The sequence below is a fragment of the Aythya marila genome, assembly GCF_965140915.1.
Source record: "Aythya marila genome assembly, chromosome: 3".
In the NCBI taxonomy this organism is placed as follows: Eukaryota; Metazoa; Chordata; class Aves; order Anseriformes; family Anatidae; genus Aythya; species Aythya marila.
The window spans coordinates 67351500-67371133 of NC_139044.1; positions in this window are offsets into that span (position 1 = coordinate 67351500).

The following is a 19634-nucleotide window of genomic DNA, read 5'->3' on the forward strand; positions in this document are numbered from 1 at the left end:
CTTTGGGCCCAGCTATCCAGACAGTTTTTAACCCAACAAAGCGTGCGCCAATCCAAGCCATGAGCAGCCAGTTTCTTGAGTAGAATGCTGTGGGAGACGGTGTCAAAAGCCTTGCTGAAGTCAAGGTAGACCACATCCACAGCCTTTCCCTCATCCACCAAGGGCATCACTTTGTCATAGAAGGAGATAAGGTTCATCAAGCAGGACCTGCCTTTCATAAACCCATGCTGACTGGGCCTGATCACCTGGTTGCCCTGTAAGTGCCTCGTGATTCAAGATAATCTGCTCCATGAGCTTCCCTGGCACTGAGGTCAAACTGACAGGCCTGTAGTTGCCCAGGTCTGCCCTCTGGCCCTTCTTGTAGATTAGCGTCACATTTGCTAGCCGCCAGTCAACTGGGACCTCCCCCGATAGCCAGGACTGCTGATAAATGATGGTAAGTGGCTTGGCCAGCTCCTCTGCCAGTTCTCTCAGTATCCTCGGGTGAATCCCATCTGGCCCCATCGACTTGCATACATCCAAGTGCTGTAGCAGGTCACCAACCATTTCTTCGTGGATAGTGAGGGCCACATTCTGCTCCCCATCCCCTTCCACCAGCTTAGGGTACTGGGTACTACTGAGAGAGCAACTTGTTTTGCTGCTAAAGACTGAGGCAAAGAAGGCATTAAGTACCTCCACCTTTTCCTTATCTTTTGTAACTAAGTTTCCCCCCACATCCAGTAAAGGCTGGAGATTCTCCTTAGTCCTCCATTTAGCACTGATGTATTTGTAAAAACATTTTTTGTTGTCTTTGACGGCAGTAGACAGATTGAGCTCCAGATGAGCTTTGCCCTTTCTAATTTTGTCCCTGCACTGCCTCGCAACATCCTTATAGTCCTCCCGAGTGGCCCGCCCTCTTTTTCAAAGACTGTAAACCCTCTTTTTCCTAAGCTCAAGCCACAGTTCTCTGTTCAGCCAGGCTGGTCTTCTTCCCCACTGGCTCGTCTTTGGGCATGTAGGGACAGACCGCTCCTGTGCCATTAAGATTTCCTTCTTGAAGAGCACCCAGCCTTCCTGGATTGCTCTGCCCTTCAGAACCGCCTCCCAAGGGACTCTACCAACCAGGGTCCTGAACAGTCCAAAGTCTGCCCTCCAGAAGTCCAATACAATGGTTTTTGCTGGTCCCCTTCCTGGCTTCTCCAAGAATGAAGAACTTTACCATTTCATGGTCACTCTGCCCAAGACAGTTTCCAGCCACCACATCTCCCACCAGTCCTTCTCTGTTTGTGAAGAAAAGGTCTAGCGGGGCACTTCCCCTGGTACGCTCACTAACCAGCTGCATCAGGAAGCTATCTTCCATGCTCTCCAGAAACCTCCTAGACTGCTTTCTCAGGGCTGTGTTGTGCTTCCAGGATATATCTGGGAAGTTGAAGTCCCCCACAAGAACAAGCGCTGACAATTTCGCAACTTTTGTCAGCTGCCTGTAGAACTCCTCAACAGTCTCCTCATCCTGGTTCGGCTGTCTATAACAGACCCCCACCAGGATGCTTTCCTTATTGGCCTTCCCGCCGATCCTAACCCACAGGGACTCAACCTTATCATTCCCAGCCTCAAGTTCCACGACATCAAAATCCTCTCTGATATAGAGAGCCACACCACCACCCCTTCCATGCTGCCTGTCCCTTCTGAAGAGCTTATAGCCAGACATTGCAGCACTCCAGTCATGAGTGGTCCCAACACATTTCCATGATGGCAACCAAGTCATCTCCAAGACTTCCTGGAGAGCGTGCTGTGCCTGGTGGAGACTATTACAGCGGAGCTAGTGGTAGCCCGCCGTTAGAGGAGGTGTTCGTATGGGCAGGGGGGAGCGCTCTGCCCTGCCTACTCGCCCTGCCGCACTAACTGCCGCGCCGCTCGCTTCTGCCGCGCCACGCTGTTTGCCCATCCTGGTCGCCGCGCTCCCTAGGGGAAGCTTTTGAACGGCCGGGGAGGGGGCGCTGCTGGCTCCGCCTACGCCTCGTTCTCTCCTCGTTCACCTCCCTCACGAGGGCTGCCGGGTCGTGGCGGCGCCGTCGAGTGGGCTCGGTGCCGGAAAAATTAGCCCTGCCCGTCAGATCCCCCGCTCCTCTGCAGACCGCGTCTGTCCCGGAGCCGATCGCCTCGGCAAGTAGTTACAAAAGATGTAAATAACTTGCATTCACGGAGCGTATTGCTTGTAGCACAAGCATGATCGTATGCACAAACATATGTGTACTTCCTGCTACCTGAACAAAGCTAGGAGACTGAGCAGTTAGTAGAAGATACTGGAGCTTAAGCAAATCTCCATGGATTTGGACATAGAACGACAGTAAGCACGGAGGATAACTGTGTACTGGAATAAAAATCAATCAGTTTAAAATGTCTGACAGAAAAGTGGGGAGAAACTAACTTTGGATCAAAAAGACAGCTTCATGTTAAGGCAAGTTTTTGCAGTTTAGGCTGCTGGTAAGGATGACAAAATAGCTGCCTCAGTCACTAGCAATAACTGTAACATGCCACCATTAAAGTCAGCTGTGAATCACAAATACTGCTGTGGGGTTGACCCAGTCTTCTAGTGTAACTAAGAGCCAAAGTTAAGGTTTCATTTAAAGCTTGTATGTGTTAATTATTGGCAGATGTTTCTTAAGAAGACTAGATATGTGCCAACTGATAGCTAATTTTAGAAACTGTCTCTTCTATTGAAAATTCTTTTTAGGGAAACAGAAACCACATCAAGTTAAAGTTTCCTTTTCATGGAAAACTTTTGCTACTGGGCCATGAAATTTAACAAAGCATATAATTTTGGAATATTTATTTTTATTCTAAGTGCAAGGCTTTGGATTTTATACTTTCAGATTTTTGAATGGTAAAATAAGATTTTAATCTATTTATGTGCTTTAAATCTATCATAAGGCAAAGACCTGTGATGGAGCACTGAGCACTGGAGATAGAGACTGCTTCTAAAATTTTCCAATGCCTTTTTGCCAAATTTAATACAATAGTTTAATCTGACTGAAACTAAGCCTTGAAAATTCATAATGCTCTGAACATAGCTGGGTTCAACCAGTGTTCATGGTATATATTATTTTACATTTATTTTTAATTCAAATGGTTAGTTTCATGCTAAATAAACATCCTATAAAGGTCTAAGGCTTGTTGAAAATCTGTATTAATGGCCCAGAAAACTACTTGATAAACTCTTAAAATTCTCATGTTAAAATTATTTGAACTACAATTTTTTAAACTATTGAATTAAGCAAGTGCAGTGTCATCTGAAGTTATTGATGAAGTGTAAAGTAATTATTATTCTATGTAATGCATTTGCCACCACATTATTTCCCAAATACCAGCGAGCAATATTTATTACATACTTCTATGCATTTCATGTTGCTGTTGACAGTTTTACCATTTGCCATTATTAGAATATATTTTCTTACATCTTCCAAAATTAACAGTCAGATATTTTATCCTTTGTCCTTCTGTTTCCCTAGTTTTTAATTTGTACTCACTGATATAAAATTCCAGACCTTCATTTGCTATATGCTAATTTTTATTATTTTTAATTTCTGTTCTTTATAATCCTCTGGAAACTTTTATAAGCCAATATAATCATTAATATTTCTTAATTATAGATTTCTGAAATATGTAATGTGATAATTTTAGTTGGAATTCACATTTTTCTATTCATATAATTTGGTGGTTCAACTCATAACTTACTTTTAGACTTTTGAAAACACTATTTTTTAAACAAACATACATAAATCCTTTTTCTATCTTATTCTCTTTGCACATGGCAAATATATTCAAGACAAGTACACTCACAACTGAGTAATTTTAGTTCTGTGATTATAACTAAAGTAATTATGAATTTCTCTTAAGTGGGTGAGAATGTTCCTAAGATGGGAAATTGACACGCGTCATAAATTCTGATGGAATCACTTTTATCAGGATGACCAAACTTTAAGCATGTTTCACTGAGACTAAAGGTTTCTGTGATATCACTTTTTTTTTTTTTTTCTTTTACTTATGAGGTGACTGGAAGAGTTGATTTCAATATTCTCTGAAGTCTAATTATGCATTTGAATATTGATCCACAGTTTTTTCAAGGATCATTTGCTTGTCAGTAATGGGTAACTTAGAAGCTTAGAAGCAGCTAACACTGTTTTGTTAAGGATTGCAGCTTCAATTCCTATTTTGATTTCTCTGTCCTTTTTAAATAACTAACACTGTATTCTTCAAGTTAAAAAAAAACTTTTTATGATTATGCTGCAATACCAATTCTATTGAATTTGTGTATGTAAACAAACAATTCTGATTATTCTCATTTGTTACCCATGCCCCTTGATTAATATTTTCATTGGCTTTTTGTTTTGGATATTTTTTCTAAAACATAACCTGATTTAATTCTATGCAAGTGCTCATTTCCTTCAGTCTTTATCTTTGTTAATAGTTTAACACCTGGATTGAGTTGTAAGTAATGTCCTACGAGGAAAGGCCAAGAACATTTGGGTTGTCTAGTCTGAAGAAAAGGAGGCTGAGGGGCAAACTCATTGCTCTCTACAGCTTCCTGAGGAGGAGAAGTAGAGAGGGAGGTGCCAGTCTCCTCTCCCTGGTAACCAGTGGTAGGATGCATGGGAATGGCTCAAAGCTGCACCACAGGATATTCAGACTGGACATTAGGGAAACTTTTTTTTTGCAATGAGTATGATGACACACTGCAACAGGCTTCCTGGAGAAGTGATTGATGCTCCTTGCCTATCAGCATTCAAGAGACATTTGGATAATGCCCTCAATAATATGCTTTAACTTTTGCTTAGCTCTGAAGTGGTCAGAGTTGGACTAGCTGTGGAGAGAGTTGGACTAGATGACCTTTGAAGGTCCCTTCCAGCTGCACTATTCTATTCTATTCTATTCTATTCTATTCTATTCTATTCTATTCTATTCTATTCTATTCTATTCTATTCTATTCTATTCTATTCTATTCTACCTAGACACTAGACCAGAAATTAGACCAGCTTTATTTGAGAAGAAGTGTGGCTACTAAGCATTGTACTTACCATTTTCTATAGAAGCAGAGATGTAGGGGACAGTGGTGTTTCTTAGCCATACATCAAAGGAAGCATCTGGGGAATTCTGGGAAATATTTGTACATCACTTTTTTTTTTTTTTAACATACCACAGTAGTGCTTGTACATTACTAGCTCCTAAATAGTAGCTATTAAAAAAAAAAAAGCCCACAAACTTGTTAGAGGTTATAAATAAGTTTATAAATAATGTGAATCATCCTTGAATTGTATTTCTGCTCAACTTTTATTATATATTAGAGAATTAGTGATACAATAAAAAGAGAAATATTAGTATATTGAAGTTTTATGTGATAGTCTTGATGGCAAAACTAACTCCAACAGGTGTTCAGCAAGCTATCAGACAATATTACAGGTTTTTCTTGAATGCAGTATATAACAAAATGGCAAAAGCACTCAAACAGACAGTGAGAGCAATTGCAGTTATCCCATGTGGAGACATTCAGGGCTGCACTGACTTGAGGCAGAACTGAGCTTGCTTATTCCAGTATATCTAAAAAGCTTGATCATTCTGTCATACCTAATCATATCAGCTATGATGAGACCTCAAATGAACAGTACTGCAGCCATTTCTTCTAGTTTCATGTGGTACTATTATGGCATATATACCATTGAAAAGGGTTGTCCAAAGTTGTTTCAGATCTGGGAAACCTCTTCCAGCCTCTCATGACACCTGCTGCTTCTGTGGTGCAACTCATCAACCACAACATCAGGTAGCACTGGCAATAATAAAAAATAAGCTAGGAAATGGGGTTAAGGAAAGAGGTATAGAGGGTCATTTCTTAATTTCGTTCATCCCTCTGAGGCGTTTACTGTTGCTGGAGTCTGAGGGAGCTACACTGATATCCGAATCACTTCATTTAGAGAAAAGGAGGACACCTTCATGGCTACATGTATGCATATGTATATTTAATATTTGCCTAAGATTACACTTTTAAGCAGTGACTACATGTAGTTGTTTTCTCGCATGCTCTTGACATATCTGGAGGGGAAAATGAAAAAAAGTTTTCTTATTAGCTTGAGACCACCAATTCTGTATCAACTAATAATTTTAGTAATGAAATTGTTAGCAAAAAAAGGCACTTTCAAGTCTTTTGACATCTTGAGGACAAGGGAACTTTAGAGTGCATATTAACTGCTCATGGAGTCCTAACTGCTGAGGTTCCCACTTTGTTTAAGTGGGAAAAAAATGTATTTTAATGTAAATAGAATGTATAATCTTCAGTGGAATTAGCAATTATATATTAGATAAACAATATATTAGTGTCTTGCTTTGGCTTAAAATGTTGAATTGGAAGTAATACAATTTTTAAGTAAAAGAACATAGCTTTCTGATTTGGAATTTTAGAAAAAGGAATAAAAAGGATAAGACAATTTAAAGGATAAGACACTTGAAGATATGTATAGTATATCTGGCATCATTTTTTGTACCTTTGGCTTGTCATCATAAATGATCTTATACCTAGATGGTCTAGATGGTGACTAGATGGTCTGTGTTTATAAGATCAAGTCACTGATCCTACTGTCAGGTAAAGACTTGAATGTCTTCTTTTATTAGTACATGAACTGCAAAAGCTTCTCTTCCTTCATCATTATTCTGACTTTGTATTTTGCTTGTTATCAATGATGGACATATAGTCCATCTGGGGATTTTGATGCTATCTAAAATACAAATTAGTGCTATAGAAGTATTTTCCACACTATATCTACTACTTTTGCTATAATTTTAATATTATAATCTTTCTTTCTTTCTTTCTTTTTTTTTTTTATGTTCTAAATCCATTTTCTGATTAAAATATCTCTCCATGCTTGCCTCTGACATACCTCTCTTATTTAGTTAGAAACAATTCTTCAAAGTGAATTCAATAACAGAAAAAACTATAAAACATTTCCTCATCTTTTATCTTTTTTTTTTCTTAAGTAAATCATGTTTGCTATTTAATAAATACTAGCACTAAAATTAATCACTTTTTTTTTTGCTTCTGTTAAAGATGAAAAACTTAACAAAAATGCCCTTCTCTCAGTAGATTTTTGTCACCATTTTGTTCTGAATGAAATCTAATGTATTCTTCAGCCTTAGCTCTGATGATAACCTTCATTCTGAATATTCAGGAATGGATTGTTATTTTTGTATTTGAATCATGGTGAAGTATGGTAAAAAAAATCGTAATGGAGTAGGAACTGGTGCATAAAGCCAAAGCTAAAATCTGTATCACCTTAGCTACAAAACAAATATTAGCAAATATATGGGAACATTTAAAAAATATGTAACTTTCTGAAATCCTATGTATTGCTTACGGTTTTTTTTTTTTTTGACTTTTCAGAGTTCTGATGAGACAATTACCTAATCCAGCACATCAAACTATGTTCCTGTGCATCAGGACAAATGATAGATATGTTACAATTACACCTGGTATATAGTAAAAGTGACAAATGCTTGTGATCAGAAAAATACTCTTTACCCAACATATCATTGATGAATTTAAAGTATGTCTGTGTGTGTTAGTCAGCTGTGGTAGATTTGCTTTCTAGCCTGCTTCCCACAGTTATATGATGAACTAAATTTTAATTTCAGCACCTGTATTATGGTAAGTTTATTATAAATGCCTGGAAGATTGTGATTTTTTTTTTCTACCCTCATAACCAATATGAACTTCTTTACTGTAAGTTTAAAAATGAAAAAAATAAATCATTGATTACCTGAATAAACTGGATAGAGAAATTATTCATTTGAAAGAAACAAGGACCCCTACTATGTTATTTATGTTGCTGCTTTACTGAGTGCTTTTTAAAATGGTCTGTTTTTATTTAAAATGTATTTATTGGGTTATAAAACACCTCTGTACAGCTAAAGCTGGGTGCATTGGGTAGTATATTACAAAACGTATTTCTGCATTTCGGTTTGTGAGACAACATCTACATTCATTACAGAAGCAAAGATTGAGCTGAATAAATTTAAAGTCCATTAAGTCAAACAGATGCAATATGTATCTACTGATGATAATAAGAAAAAATAGCTAGTGAAGTTCTGTTTATTTTATTTTACTATATTTACATATTTAAAATCCCTTGCTTTATGGAGCACTAATAAGATCATATATGCAATCTTCCTGGGCCATTGGATTAAATTATATTTGTGGAATACATCTGATGGCACCTGAAATGAGTTATGATTTTAGAGTTCCACGATGAACTATGAGGCTACAAAGGAGGATCTGAAAAAATTTTGTAGTGTTTCTCTCACCTGAAATCTAATAATGCAAATCCTTTGAGTTTCTCTGTAACACTGAATGCTCTGGAGTTAGACACATTCTATTTAGAGAAAGGAAACTTATTTGTGCAAACAAATCACACCTAGGGCTGAAGGCTGTAGGGAAAAGTAGACAGACAGGCAAAGCTTACTTAAAAGTTTAGCAGGTAAATTCCTGGCAAACATTGGAAGAAAGTTAGAGGGTAAACAATCTAGAGAACAGAAATATTCTTGGGAATGGTTTCAGATCAGCTGAAGTACCTTGCTTTATTATATACTGATGTGGAAGGGAGAAGGATTGTTAGCAATCTAACAGCTCTGCTATGGACTTTTGCAGTCATCTGAAGACAATTGAACCTGGTTGATGATTTTCATGGGTACAATGTCTCCTGAGTATAGGTTTGCATTTATATAGCTATGCTAATTAATAATCCACATTTGTAAATAATTTTATAGTATCATCTTCTGTCTCTCTTCCAGTTAATACCAAGTACTAAATGATCCTTAAACATTTACAGCAAATTTTCCTTTATATATCTTTTTTTTTTTTTTTTTTTTTTTTTTTTTTTTTCCCAGAATCCTGGATTCTGTAAATATCTGGGATTGCTCCAACCCAGGTGCAGCACCTTGCACTTGGCCCTGTTGAACCTCATTGGGTTCACATGAGCTCACTTCTCAAGTTTATCCACATCGCATTGAATGGCATCCCTTCCTTCTATCATATCAACTGCACCACTCAGCTTGGTGTCATCTGCAAAACTTGCTGAGAGTGCACTTGATCCCATTGTCTATGTCATTGATAGAGATATTAAATAGTACCAGTCCAAGGACAGACGCCTGAGGGACACCACTCATAACCAGCCTCCACTCGAACATAGAACCATTGACCACCACTCTCTGGGTGCAGCCTTCAAACCAGTTCCTTATCCACTGAATGGTCCACCTTTCAAATCCATATTTCTCCAATTTGGAGATCAGGATGTCATGTCAAAGGCCTTGCAGAAGTCCAGGCAGATGACATTGGTCAGTCTTCCCTTGTCAGTTGATGCAGTCAACCACAGAAGGCTGCCAGATTGGTCAGGCATGATATGCCCTTGATGAAGCAGTGCTGGCGGTCTCAGATAACCTCCTTGTCTTGCATGTGCCTTAACATTGCTTCCAGGAGGATCTGTTCTGTGATCATTGAGGGAAAGAGGTGAGGCCCACCAGTCTGTAGTTCCTGAGGTCTTCCTTTCTACTGCTTTTAAAAATAAGAGTGATTTTTCCCTTTTTCTAGTCACCCGGGACTTTTCCTGACTACTTTTCAAATATGATGTAGAGAGTCCTGGCAACTACATAATCTAGGTCCTTCAGGACCCTGGGATACATGTCATCAGGCCCCATAGATCTGTACCTGTTCAGTTTTACCAGGTGGTCTCAAACTGCTCTTCACTTACAGTGGACTTTACTCCCCCATCCCTTATCTTCAGCTTCTGGGAAACAAGAGACATGGGAAGCCTGACTGGCAGTGAAGGCTGAGGCACAGAATTTGTTGAGTACCTCAGCCTTCTCCATGTCTGTCGTTACTAGTTTACCCTTCTCATCCATCAGAGGGGGAACACTCTTCTTGGCCTTTCTTTTCTGAGCAATGAATTGCTCAGAATTTGAATCCCTTCCTGTTATTCTTTGCATCCCTTGCCAAGCTTGGTTCCATCTGTGCCTTGATTTTCCTGATTCCATCCCTGCACTTCCAGACAGCATCCCTGTACTCTTCCCAGGCCCCATGTCCCTGCTTCCACTGCCTGTGTGTTTCTTCATGCACTTCATTTTGACAAGCAAGTCCTTGCTCATCTATGTGGGTTTCCGGCCCTTCCTGCTTGCTTTCTTACACGGGGGTGGAGAGTTCTTGTGCTCTAAGAAAAGTGTCCTTAAAGAGTTGACAGTTCTGATAAGCTCCTTTGTCTCTAAGGACAGTGTTTCAGGGGATCTTGTCCACTAGGTCTTCAAACAGCTGGAAGATCACTCTTTGAAAGTTCAGGGTCCTGAACTTTTCTCTTTGCCAGGCCCGTATTACTTGAGATCACAAACTCAACAAGGGTGTGGTCACTGCGGCTCAGACTTCCTCTGATCTTAACTTCTTTAATGACTTCATCTGCATTGGTAATAAGAATAATAATACTGCACCACGTCCAGTATTATTGCTTCTTCTCTGGTTGGTTTGTCTAATAACTGGACCAGGAAGTTATCCTCAATGCATTCCAGGAGTCTCCTGGATTGCTTACAGCCTGCTGTGTAGCTTTTCCAGCAGACATCTGGGTGGTTGAAGACCTCCATCAGGATGAGAGCCTGTGAGTGTGATGCTTCTTGTAGTTCAAGCAAAGAGGTTCATCAACAGGCTCCCCTTGATCAGGCAGCCTGTAGTAGACCCCAACCACAAGATGACCTTTATTGGTCTGATTTTTAATTTTTACCCACAAACTCTAAACCTGCTTCAGAGGCAGCTCTTTGCAATCAATCCATTCCTGAACAAAGATCTGCATAGCATTCTGTATACTAACTGCAAGATCCACGACCAGTACATTATATAGTAATGGAATAAAGTCCACAGAGTTGTTTGCTGTGTAATTTGCTCATATGACAAGCTGTTGTAATAGTGACTTTGTCCTTTATTTGCTGCATATTCTTGACAATGATTTTTTCCTGTATATCATTTTACTGGTTAGCATTCAGCCTAGTTGTCAACAGTCTCATTTAAATTATTTAACTTTTTTTCACTTGCTTGTGAAATTTTTCAAATTCATTTTGATTCACTTGTTTTGATGCTTTTATGCATATATATATCATTATTCACTTTGCATGCAATATATGATGTGGGTATTTGGCAATTCATTTCACAAGGCACTGTCACAAAATTAATGTGTTTCTAGACTTCTGAACATGCCTATTAAACTGGCAAACCTCAACCCCTTTTTCAATCTGAAAAAGGTTTTCTTCTACAGCAATACTTTATGCTTTGCTCATCATCCAGTATTTTTATCCAGTAGCCTATTTTAACCCTCACTCTTTACTTCAACCACTAATCTCTAGTTTGGAACCTTGACAAATACTTTTGAAATTCTGTGTATATTACATGCACTGAATTTCCCTTATCTCTTACAGCTGCAGTATCTTCAAAGAACTCCAACAGGCTAGATAAGCTTGACAGTTCCCTGTCAGAATTCTTGCTAGTTATCCTTAATCAAACTATGCTTCTCCAGGTGTTCTACCTACTGCAAAGGCCTGTGTGGAATAGTTTACATAATTTTCTTCATGAGCTATCTACAGTTTGCTCTTAAGCCATTTTTGATTACTTCAAAATTAAGTCTACAGTTTTGGAATTTTGCTCGGCTGTTTTCTTTTTACTGGCATATAGGCTATGCCTTTTTTTTGTTGTTTTCCTTCATGCTTTAACATTGTTGTGGACAGACGACTACTGTCTGATTTTTATTCAGTCTAATTGTATCTGTTACTGTGAGCTGTGATTGCAACTTAAAGACAAAATTGAAAAGTAGTTCTTCTGTCCGCTAAGCAGACAAATTGTTGTGTTAACAAATTGCAAAGTAAATTTATTATATATAAATATATAAATTTATATTTATATAATATATATATATATTTAAATATATAATATATATATATATTATATAATTTTAGTGACAATTTATATTCATTTTTCTCAGCTTTGGACCTCAATTTTTGGCCACGCCTAAATTCATACCAAGTGAAGTCTTAATTGCTCAATTCTGGAAAAAAATATATATTTTCCGTGACAGATCCTCCTCCTCCTCCTCCTCCTCCTCCTCCTCTTCCTCCTTCTCCTTCTCCTTCTCCTTCTCCTTCTCCTTCTCCTTCTCCTTCTCCTTCTCCTTCTCCTTCTCCTTCTCCTTCTCCTTCTCCTTCTCTCCTTCTCTCCTTCTCCTTCTCTCCTTCTCCTTCTCTCCTTCTCCTTCTCTCCTTCTCCTTCTCCTTCTCCTTCTCCTTCTCCTTCTCCTTCTCCTTCTCCTTCTCCTTCTCCTTCTCCTTCTCCTTCTCCTTCTCCTTCTCCTTCTCCTTCTCCTTCTCCTTCTCCTTCTCCTTCTCCTTCTCCTTCTCCTTCTCCTTCTCCTTCTCCTTCTCCTTCTCCTCCTTCTCCTTCTCCTTCTCCTTCTCCTTCTCCTTCTCCTTCTCCTTCTCCTTCTCCTTCTCCTTCTCCTTCTCCTTCTCCTTCTCCTTTCTTTCTTTCTCCCTTCTTTCTCCTTCTTTCTCCTTTCTTTCTTTCTCCCTTCTTTCTCCTTCTTTCTCCTTTCTCCTTCTTTCTTGTTCTTGTTCTTGTTCTTGTTCTTGTTCTTGTTCTTGTTCTTGTTCTTGTTCTTGTTCTTCTTCTTCTTCTTCTTCTTCTTCTTCTTCTTCTTCTTCTTCTTCTTCTTCTTCTCCTTCTTCTTCTTCTTCTTCTTCTCCTTCTTCTTCTCCTTCTTCTTCATATGTTTATGTACAAAATCAAGACTCCAGTTGTCACAATCTGTAGCTTTTGCCTCTTATTCCTTCATAATGCTGTCCTGAGAACTCAATCAAGTGCAAAAATCATCCATATGTTTTCTTATTTTCAAATAAAGTCTCTTATGTACACCTATATGTCTCCACTGGTAGATATATACGTATGTGATAAGAAATATAACAATACATATAACTTTTGGGGACGTTCTTCCCCTTGCTCTTCCCCTTTCCTTTCTCTTTCCCCTTCCCCTTCCTTTTCCCTTTCCCCAGATTTAGAGGAGTTACACTACTCCTACATTTGAATTCTTGTGAGTCATTCTATGGCATCAATCTGTAAACATTTATTTTGACTCTGACTGTTTTCCTTATTTAGTCTGACATTTCTGTACCTTCTTGAGGAGTCAGTAAACCACGTATCAAACCTGTGTTCCTATGTAACAGAGCAGAAATAACTTACAGGCTCTTCTTCAGCAGTACCTGTCAACATATCAGAAATTAATGGCTTGGGAGATTCACTACCTCACCAGAGCAGCCTGGGATACAAGGGGGTGTGCGTGGCATAATATGATTTGCTTGCTCTGTTGATGCACTCCATTGCTGACTGTGTTGGTGTGAGGTTGTCATTACCAGCTGACTGCTGGGTTTTATTTTTTTTTCTCACAGGACCATGACACCATGTCAGATTGATCTTCTTTATTCATAACACACTTGCCTCAGTGTTGTTGGTTACAATTTATTACTTAATAGATTGGCATTATTTAATGCTTAGTGCCAATGGAAGTGCAAATACTCCTTCATTCTGTCCTTCCATCCTCCCATCTCTTCTTCCATCCTTCCTTTGTTCTACACTGTTCTTGCAAAGTTTTATACTGCTACAGAATTCAGTAGACTAATCGCCTTAGCCATTACAGCTGAAGGAGGTGTGTTATGGGCTTGTTTCTCAAACAACCAATATAACTTTTATCAAGCCTACAGCTCTGAAGAATTTATTTTTCAGTCACTCCAGAGGGTGTGACTCCCCTGTACATAAAAGCGACACGTAAACTGTCTCTTCAGAATGGAAGATATTCTTGCCCTCATGCTGCCTCCATCTTCTGAGTTGCTGTGATTTTAGACTGAACCTGTTACAGCTGTTCAATGTCTCTTTTTGCATCTGACATGCTTTATTGTTGCTCTAGATTGAGATAACACTATGTAACTGCTATAAGAAGAAGCCTGAAAATCAACAAGTGGGGTGCAATTTCTCTTGCTTAACAGTGATGTCTAAATTGCTATTTGCTTTCAGCAGTGCTTAACTGATGATTTGATAGTGGGAATATTTTTTTTTTTATGATTCTCTCTCACCACACTTTAGCTCAAAAATTTGTAGGCATATAATAATTGCTCTGACTTTGGAAACTGGTTATAAGGAATGATTTATATTTGCAACACTTTGATGGACCTGTTTGAAATGATTTAATAGAAAATTGCCCTGACAATTGAAGTTGTACTACCTACAACAAAGTTACAGTAGGTAACTTTCTAAGGAAAAAAATGCATTCCATATTTAGATGGGGTTGTAAGAGTACAGCTATCATTCATTTGAATTGAATTACTACAAAATATTTTAAATGTAATAATTAGGTAAAAATATTGAGGGTATTGAGTTTTATTGCAATTTTATCTGTAATTCCTGTTTATGACTGTAACTTTTATTGAGAGGAAAGTGTCCATTTTTTGTAGCAGAGGTTGGACATGTTATTTGTTTGGTCTTCTCATGCCTCAGGCTGGATGCATCAGCTTAGTATCTTGTGTTACTGCTGTGTACTTTGTTGTGTTTGACTTAAAAAGTTTGGACTGGCTTGGGGCACCAGCAAGACCTAACACAGCTGAGTAGGGCTGTCCATAGTAAGCTCACAAGGTTTCTCAATATGTAACCAATGGGAGTTCATACATTTTTAGCACTTTGTAGATGCATGTTGTGGCTGAGAAATGGGCCTGAGCACTCAGTGAATCAACTTGCAGTGTGGTATTGGTGCTGTGTGAGTGTTTTCCATAGTCAAGAAACATACTTGCCAGGTTGTGTAGTGCATTCTCTGCCATAGTCTTTGGTGGTTATAACTGAAATGTGGCAATGCAGCCTTAGGGAAGGCGTCTGGACAATCAGATGTTAAAGGTGCTATATAGCATTTCATTCTGAATGTAGGCTGTCAGGATTCAGAGTCAAACACCCTCTGTTAAAGAGTAGCTGTATCTGAAATCTGTTCAGATTTTCTACAGAGAAATCCTTTATAATAAGTACCCAGTTGGTGGTTATTTTTAATTCTTGGAAAGTGAAAGTTGAGTCAATTTAAAAAGTTTTGACAAACAGAAAATAATTTTCTGAAAATAAAGATACTTGTCTTTATTTATACTGTAAAGTTGTGCTTATAGGAAAATCATATTGCAAGGTTGAGGGTTATTTTGGAAGAATTCTCTCCTTAGTGTCAACCTTCATTAACTAGAATGGATAAAGCGGGAGTCCACAGCAGAGAAGTATCTCTGCTTAAAGGCATGGCTTCACATGCCTCACAGCACATGGACATGCTATTAGACTCCTCCTTCTTCCAGAACCCTAAGCTGGTAAACATTTTATTCATCATTTTGAAAGCATTTTCTCTGAAAGGCAGGGTGAGAATAGGAAGACCTTCAAAGAGGAGGATTCTTTGGTACATTCACTTTCATAAATAAAATGTCTCCTGTTCTTAAGCTCAATCACTTAGAGGCAATTTCTGTGTCATGCTAAGAAAGCTTATTCCATGAAATTAACAAAACATGTATGTAATTAACATACATACATGGCATAAAAAGAATTGTCTCAAAAAATTAAGTTTCTAGTTTGATCAATATGAACATAATGATATTGGCTTCTTCTTATCAGTCACGTATACTTTGAGATGTTTTTTACAATATTATCCTTCTTATTATCCTGCTTGTAGGCCTATGCTCTCCACCCTGTATTTGAACCTGATCAGGGATGAAAATTCTTCCTCCAGCCCTCATCTGCATTTAATTTTCAGTACAGTTATTTTAACTTGGATTTATTTGCTTTTCACTGTGTGGGCCAACAGATAGTTATATTTGGAAAAGCAAAAGAGCAGCACAGATGTGGAAACAAGCATAATGCAGAGAGAGAACAAGTTCTTGAACTTGTACTGCTGCAGAGAGAAATGTCTGTAGACACACAGCCTCAGTTAAACATTTTGGGGGGATATGTGGGTATACTGTACACATATCTAGAATCAGTGCAATTTTTCTTTCATAAAGCACTTGTCATCAGTCTTCTGCAAGCTGTAAGTGAAAACGGAAGCTGTCATCTACACCATGGTATTTGCCTACACCCTGCAGGCAGCAAATTTCAACTCAGTTCTCCTAAGCACCAGGCCTTTCTGTTTTATTTTTTTTTATTTTTATTTTTTATTATTATTTTTGATAGCCAAAAGATTTGCTTTATCTGTCATACACTCCAGCATACTGGAGTGAATGAATCTATTAGATTTTTTTCTTCATTTGCTTTAAGGAACAAAATAACCATTAAGAGTATTTGTCTGAAAGAATGCCCCTCTTTCATCCCAGCTGTGTGTGGTACCTTCTAGGCATGGAAAGACAACTATAGCTGGATAGCAGTCAGGAAAACTATATCCAGAAAATAAAGATCTGATTTAACATAGCAAAATACAATAGAAACAAAGGAGAAAAAAAAAAAAAAAAAAAAAAAAAAAGACACCAGTGAAACATATGGCTTGACTCTGTAATCTTGCAGAGAATAAAAATTTTGCCTCAGGAATTATGGGCACAGGCTTTCAATCTTCCTTTGCCTGAGATGAGTGCGTGGTATTAAGCATTGTGTTCTTCAGCATCTGGATGTAATGATACACATTAAGGAGAGTGTCACTCTTGATATTCTGCCATAGCTCTAAATTGTTTATTCTGTACCAGTATGCATTACAAATGTGTTTCTTTGCCTAAAGTAACATTAAAAAATACATATTCCTTCTCGTTAAAAAACTCTTCAGTAGTCTGTGTGGTTTACAGACTTATGCTCTAAATTATCAAATGAGTATATAACAATCTTCGTAGGTTATTGAGGAAATAATAAAGATTGTGTCATGTTCACCAGATAAACACAAAATGAGAAATTTTACAAGAGAGTTCTGATTTCTGCTCTGAATTCTAACAGCCTCAAAGCAATCAGGACCTGATAAATCATGACAGCTATTTTTAATTTCTTGTGTAACAGCCTACTTTGTTGCTTTTAGAAACTTCTAGTTCATAAATTGCCTTGATGATCTGTACTACTTTTATGGAGCTGTTAAGATCTGTTAAGTATATAACTTTAAGAGGTATAGTAGATTTACTTTTTATTTGTTTATTTATAATAATATATTTCCAGATTTCAAAAGTCTTCAGTATAAACAAATGAAATATGAATATTAAGAAGAGAAGACTGAGATACAGGTTTGGGACTAATATGAATGTTATACTAAATGTATGGTACAGAGGGAACATAAATACTGATTGGGCTAGAAATTTCAATGCATATTTTCTAGCAGTCTGCCTCCCTGAATGTACCATATAAGATGCTGCAAAGACAGATGTAGGAAAGCTTCCAGTGGACAAATTCATACAGCAGGATAGGGTGGCTGTAAGTGAGCAAAACAATCCATGGCAATATGCCACTTTGTTTACAACAAAAACATTTAAATTTTTTTGATTGCTTTTGTACAATACATTGATGTTTTAAATCGAGTGATTCACACAGACTATTATGAATAAAATTGATGAAATGCTTCCGAAGTGACTGAAAGGTCTTGTGCTTTCAGAAAAAATGCTTGGATACATAACTCTCATTGATATTCATGAATATTGTCAAATAATTTAAAATTCTGTTCTATGATGCAGTATTTATGCTGGAAAATTATAGTGGCAAATACACAGGATCATTCAATGGTATTGAGCCTAACTGGCACAGGATAACTTGCATACATGATAAATGTTTATTTACTTTTCTAAACACAGTGGCCATGTCTGAAGTACCTATTAGTAACTACCTGTTCTTTGCTAAAACCAAAAACATGTCCAGAAATTGTCTGAGAGACTGATGCTTGGTCCAGGCCAAAATGGTGTTGGGGACCATTTAAAATGTTTTACGGATTAAAAGATTTTATCCTAGTGCCTGGGAATTTTCCATGGCACTGTTTAATTTACTGGTGTTAAGTACAGCCTAAATTATTTTAGATTACAAATCTAGCCAATACAGACAGTGGTTTCATAAAGCTATCTTTGAGGAGATGGCATTTTCAAAAGTACCTACAATTTACCTGGCAATTTCAAAGAAAAGTCTGACTGAAATGTACTACATTCTATTAAATACGAAAAAACAACCTATACTGACAAAGTTTTAAAAGCCTAAAATCATAGTTAAAGAGACAAGAGCTGGTTAGATGAAATCACTCTTCAACTTTATACTAAAAAATTTTGACTAAACTACTCAAATTACATACAAGTAAACTTCACAAGTTTTCTGCAATAGCACAGATCTTTTTCTTGCTCTTTTCTGGTGTTAGCCATATAAATAAATTATGGTGTTATTTTCTTAATTTAAAGACCATTCATTATCCAATGTAAATTTTACTTGTTGTCTTGCTACTCCATCTGAGTCTTCCTGGTCATTCCAATTTTCTGGAAAAATTATTTGATGTTTGCCTACTAAGTAACTTCCTTTAAATGAAATGTCATCAAGCAACATTAATTGATCAAAAATACGGGTTTCACTGTTTGTTTATCCTTCTCTTTCATAGCATATATATAAGAGTCTTTAACAACTAAAACTTACAATGATAATTTTATAGCCTAGACTGAGTGTTCAAGTGTAGAATTTAATCTTGCTGAAAAAAATATGGTACATAATGTAGCATTGACCTCATACTTTCTTGACGTTCATTTGATAAAGAGTCTCAGCAATTTCTTCTCAGTAGTATGTTAACTCCACTAATCAAAAATGTTAACAAATTGAAAACTTAAGGTGGGTCACAGCTGAAAATACACTCAATTTCCATGACAATAATACAGCTACTCTAGTAATAAAATCTATTTTATGTTTAAAGCATGTATTTATAGATTGGTAGATTTTTTTTCTTTAAGTTCAAGAACGATGAACATCTTGCCATAAAATAGATGCCCTCAGAGCTAGTTTTAAAAGCATGACAACGGAATTTTAATGGGGGATAATAGGAAGACCGATGTAATTATTTAGTGATTCACAGGTAAAAAACAAAACGGTCTTTACTTAAAAATTACATTCTGTCAAGAATTTTAAAATACAAAGTTTATTTTATAAGATGCTTTAATGCTTAGTTTCTTCTTCTGCCTCCTCCTCCTCTCTTTTTTTTTTTTTTAAATCATTTTCTTTTGTCCCATCTTACTCTTGAGGAAAAAGGATATGTGATGGGAGGTGCTGTGGAAAAATCATGGGACAGATATAAGAAAGCTTTTCCTTCATGTCACGTCCATAGGATAAAACGTAGGAAAAAATATAGAGAAAAAAAAGTGTATCTTTTAAAGACATTGAAATGCCAGTTTTCCTAACTTGCTGGTATTTCTGTGAAAACACATCAAAAACATCTGTCTCTCTTAACGTCTTCTCTTAAACATTTAACACAGCTCTGTGAAATGTAATGATCACAAGTATGTGCTTCCTATGGGAAAATATTTGGATAGGGAGTTGCAGTTTATTTCCAGAAGGAACTGCAATCTGCTTCCAGAAGAATGAGCACATATCAGATGTTATGCTG